This window comes from Sardina pilchardus, chromosome 20 (genome assembly GCF_963854185.1).
Source record: "Sardina pilchardus chromosome 20, fSarPil1.1, whole genome shotgun sequence".
In the NCBI taxonomy this organism is placed as follows: domain Eukaryota; kingdom Metazoa; phylum Chordata; class Actinopteri; order Clupeiformes; family Clupeidae; genus Sardina; species Sardina pilchardus.
The window spans coordinates 29,481,390-29,486,598 of NC_085013.1; the positions used below are offsets into that span (position 1 = coordinate 29,481,390).

Here is a 5,209-nt window from a genome sequence, read left to right on the forward strand (position 1 = left end):
CTGGGGCACAGCCCAGTAGAACTCTGGTGCAGTTGGAATGCTACGTATCTGTTCCAAAAACCAGGAAATAAACTGCCATTTTTGCAACGTTGCCAAGCAATACCACTGATCTATAAAGAATACCTGGATAGAGCATCTACGTCAAAATTCTGAAGCCTACATGGCGGCGGCCATTATGGGACCACTTGCCATAGGAATGCATAGACAGTAAAAGACAGTAAAAGAATGTTGCCGTTCTGCAACAATGGAATTGGAACACATCGCCGCCATTATGGGACCACTCGGGACAGTTCTATTGGCTTCATTGTTGATGGGTCAGCAACAATGAGATAGTCTATCCAGGTATTCTTTATAGATCAGTGAGCAATACTGGTAAATAGACATAAACAGACCCGGGTCCGCAAACAACAATGTGATGTGAACAGAGGCCAATAAGTCAGGGCTAGGGAGAGTATACTACAGTATACTATACTATACTATACTACCATACTAATTACACTGGGGTACAGTCCAGTGAAAAGGTCCCTGTGTGAAGACAACTTGGGAGTTGATTCCACTTACCGAATACACCTATAGTAGAGCCACTGCACACACACACACACACACACACACACACACACACACACACACACACATACACAGATATTCCACTAACTGATGAATACAGTGGAGCCACTACACACGCGCACACACACACACACACACACATTCCACTTATCGAATACACTTATAGTAGAGCCACTACACACACACACACACACACACACATACAGATATTCCACTTACTGATGAATACAGTGGAGCCACTACACACACACACACACACACACACACACACACATTCCACTTATTGAATACACTTATAGTGGAGCCACTGAATATTGTAAGGCACAGTAGGCTACTGTACTATGACTCCATTGACCATTGTGATGGTCACTCTGTTGATGGCCAAGCCATTACAACTTCTGACGAGAAACGTATTCATGACGAGAAACTGACCCTTAAGAGTGTACCATCACACCGGTGTGTTTGGAATGTTGGGAAATTAACATTCTAAAGAATATCTGGGTTCATTGAATTGTACATAGAATTTTAGAACCTTGAATTGTTGCGGAATGGAATCTTGTGTTAGAATGTTCAAAACCCACCCTTTTAAAGGTTAAAACAGGGTGAACAGAATAAACCCTGTAATATGTCATATTTGCGCTTTCACTTGTGTCACACGCTTTTACTCAGACTGCCTCACCAAGCACTGACCAGTCGTTTGGACAGCACCTTCCTCCCCGGTTACAAACACAACACTGACCAGTCATTTGGACAGCACCTTCCTCCCCGGTTACAAACACAACACTGACCAGTCATTTGGACAGCACCTTCCTCCCCGGTTACAAACACAACACTGACCAGTCATTTGGACAGCACCTTCCTCCCCGGTTACAAACACAACACTGACCAGTCATTTGGACAGCACCTTCCTCCCCGGTTACAAACACAACACTGACCAGTCGTTTGGACAACGCCTTCCTCTCCGGTTACAAACGCAGCACTAACCAGTCGTTTGGAGAACGCCTTCCTCTCCGGTTACAGACGCAGAACTGACCAGTCGTTTGGCAAACGCCTTCCTCTCCAGTTACAAACGCAGAACTGACCAGTCGTTTGGCAAACGCCTTCCTCTCCAGTTACAAACGCAGAACTGACCAGTCGTTTGGCAAACGCCTTCCTCTCCGGTTACAAACGCAGCGCCCAGTGGGCGGCCAGGGCAGGGCAGGGCGGGCCGTGGTGGGCAGGAGGTGAGCGTGGCAGTGGCCAGGGGTCAGGGGTCGGGGGTCAGGCAGAGGGCTGATTATCTAACGCCGTCATGCTAGACGCTGAGACCCATGCACTGGCACTCATCTCATGCCCAGAATGTGAAACCAAAGACCCCATGCAGGTCTCTGACTTCTCTCTATTCTGGACCCCCCCTCTCTCTCCTCTCTCTCTCTCTCCTCTCTCCTCAAAAAGTCTTTCCATCGGTTGTAAAAAAACCTGTGTAATATCACACTGTCTTTTTCACACTGGTGAATCTTCCTCCCTCTCACCTTTTCTCTCTCTCTCTCTCTCTGTCTCTCTGTCTCTCTGTATAGTGAACAGGTTGGGCATGCCCAGGTATCTCCCTGCATACAAAGACTGTGTGTAGTGCGGCTCTCTATGCCTCAAACCAAATTCATTAGAACTTTCTAGCCAGAATGTGATTACTTATTTAATTGGATGATTTACCATCTAAAGTATTGCATTATAATTGCATTACCCAAACAGCTGAATCTTAATGGTTTCTTTCTTTTCGTATTGCATTTACAAATATCATTAAACATACAATCAACAAATACTGTGGCTTATACTAGCATATTCTGCATTTCCATGGTGACTTTTTCAAACTTAGAAAACTATTTTTTTTTTTGTTTGTTTTACCATCATCGCAGGACAGATTCTTATGCGCATTTCTCTGCGGAAGAATTCCTCTGGCGGAAAAGGAAGGCGGTATTTTGAGACGCGCGTCTCTCCGGCCTGCCAACGCCCCCATACTACCAAGTACGCCCGCAGTGATTCTGACGAGGGCAGCGCCTGTAGCAATTAGACGCTCCGGAATAATTACCATACTAATAATGGTTAAACGCTAATGTGTTCTCGCTCTCCATTAGCGGACAGATATTTCTGCCCAGAGGACAGTGGACTGATGACAGCGTTCAAATGCCAGCCCCTATGCCGGTCTGTCAGCATAGAACACAATTCGTGGCCAAGCTACGTGAGTGGTCAAAGAAAGCGCATTAAGTCGAACATGAAAAATAACGGACTCACTGCGTGTAGAGAAAAACAAACAAACCAAAAACACTAACCAGACTACTTTACATTGCTGGGGTTTGCTGTTTAGCTTGTTATTTTTCATCTCATAATATTATATTAATGAGCTGAAGCTTTAGGGTGGCCAAGAGTCACAGTTAACGACAAAGATATCGCGGCGGCCCCAGCAGCAGGGTCGTGCTCGTGCAGCTTAATAACAATGCTGAGTACGCTCGCGCCGCACGTCCCCTGAGGCCGTGTGATGTGGACTTCTTCCATTTTTGTGCACAGCGCTTGCAGAGGTAAGCTCGCGACTATTCGGTATGAACGGCAGAGAGAGAGAGAGAGAGAGAGAGAGAGAGAGAGAGAGAGAGAGAGAGAGAGAGAGAGAGAGAGAGAGAGCTGACGAGGTGTCGGAAGGCTGGAGAACTCGAGAAGGGCCCATGCGACTCGCTCCCTCCCTATTTTGGGAAGAGTCCCGTTAAAGGAGGCGATTTGAGACCGCCGTAAACAGTGCGAGGGGCGGGGAACGTCAGCTGTTACGGAATTAATCATGAAGGGGCACTCCCCCCTCCGCACCTCCGACCCCGGTTCACCTGTGAGGAAAGGCTGGCGGCCAAATATTCCACACATGTGGCCAATGCAAGGCGCCATAGCTGTGGGTCTAAACGCACCGAACGGCTCTTTAAGTTGTAGCCCTGGCCTCCTACAAGCAACAGTCATCACTCCCGCCATGATTGAGCTCTAGATGAGAGCATGTGACAGTCACGGTGACTTCACAAGTCGGTCTGGATAACATCCGCAAAGCCCTCTACTCAACTCGGTGACTAATAACTTCAGGCCGCCCATAGTAGGCCGGTCGAATGTCCTGACCACCTTAAACCCAATACCACGGAGCCACTGACCTGTGATGTTAGACCGCTGTCTCGTATTTTAAGACATGTCTTGGCCTGCAGCCTCCCCCGCTCACAGCGACACGCGAGGGGCCTTGCATCGCAGCATGCGTGACACACACACACACACACACACACACACACACACACACACACACACACACACACACACACACACACACACACACACATAGCGGCACGCACAGTGAGCAATTGCGTTCATTGGAAGAAATGCAAATGTAATCACTAAAGGCAGACCCTCGCCACCGGTTGTGACAGCACACGGAGAATTCCCTCCCGCCATGCTCGGCTAATGCAGCCCGGCTCCTTGGCAAGTAGCTGTGGATGAAGGCGTGCGCTAAATGAATAAATGTAATGTAAGGTAATGTAATTCGACGAGGCACGGGCTGCATATGCACAGCGCAGCATGGCAAGAGCCACTCGGCATAAATCACACCTACCCCTCCGCCCAAATCTACATAGCTCAGGATTTGCTATGTCTGAAATGTAACAAGTAAAAGTTCGACCCACCCAGTGTTATCATTATGATTGTTATAATGATGTAGCGATGACAGTTAGCAACAAATAACTAACTGCATCTCATTAGTATTATTTTGATTATTATTATCATTATCATCATCATAATAATAATATTAATAATAACAATTGGTATTATCATTATTGTTGTGTAGCCTATTCTTGTTGTCACACGGTCAAATGATGCAAAGTAGTGCTGCGTTTCACCATGCTGAAGTAAAAATTCTGAGGCTAGTGATATCCAATTAAGTGACGAGCCTGGATGCATCGCTGGAAAATCAAGGAACTCGCAACATAATGCATAATCGTTCGTGAATAACTGGCATGGCCAACTTAAACCTGGCCGCACGCACCAGCTGTGCGCCCGATGCCGAAAGCCTGGCCGACACACAGCAACAACAATCACGTACCTGGCTTTAGCTCCGGAGAGAGGAGGGCTTTTTTTTTCTGAGATCAGAGATTGCACAAGATAATCCCCTTCGAATTACATATATGTCGCCGGGAATCTGTTGTTTTACGTAATTGGACGTTTGTCAGCGTGCGCTTGTCGGTGTGTATTCTCCTCGCGCTCCGTCAGACGCGAAGCCCTCCCGTGGCAGAATACCCCAGGGGCGATATCGCTCTCCTCACACGCGCACCGAGGCTGATTCCCGTGCCTGTCCAGTTCCGGTGGATCGATTGAACCGGAGAAGAGATGCCTCTCTGCGCTCTCCCCAGTGTTAGCCCCTCAACGCGTCTCTCTCTCTCTCTCTCTCTCTCTCTCTCTCTCTCTCTCTCCTCTCTCTCTCTCTCTCTCTCTCTCTCTCTCTCTCTGATGGATAGACCAGACACCGGGCTGTCAGCACGGACGAGGGAAGCGCGTTCTCAGATCGAAGCGTCGGTGAAAACGGGAGCCTTGGAATCCATGCAGTCGACTCTTCTCAGAGCCCCGAGCAACAGCGGCGTCGTCCCCCTCCTCTCAG

General features: G+C 48.1%; 1 protein-coding gene across 2 annotated transcripts in view; it reads right to left on the minus strand.

The window, feature by feature from the left end:
* Nucleotides 1-4,986, minus strand: part of slc8a3 (solute carrier family 8 member 3) — a 112,025-nt gene extending 107,039 nt beyond the window's left edge. For both annotated transcript variants that reach the window (XM_062523528.1, XM_062523527.1), the window contains exon 1: nt 4,658-4,986. The gene's annotated coding sequence lies outside the window, so the exon portion shown is untranslated. The remainder of the gene's footprint in view (nt 1-4,657) is intronic.
* Between the last annotated feature and the right edge of the window lie 223 nt (nt 4,987-5,209).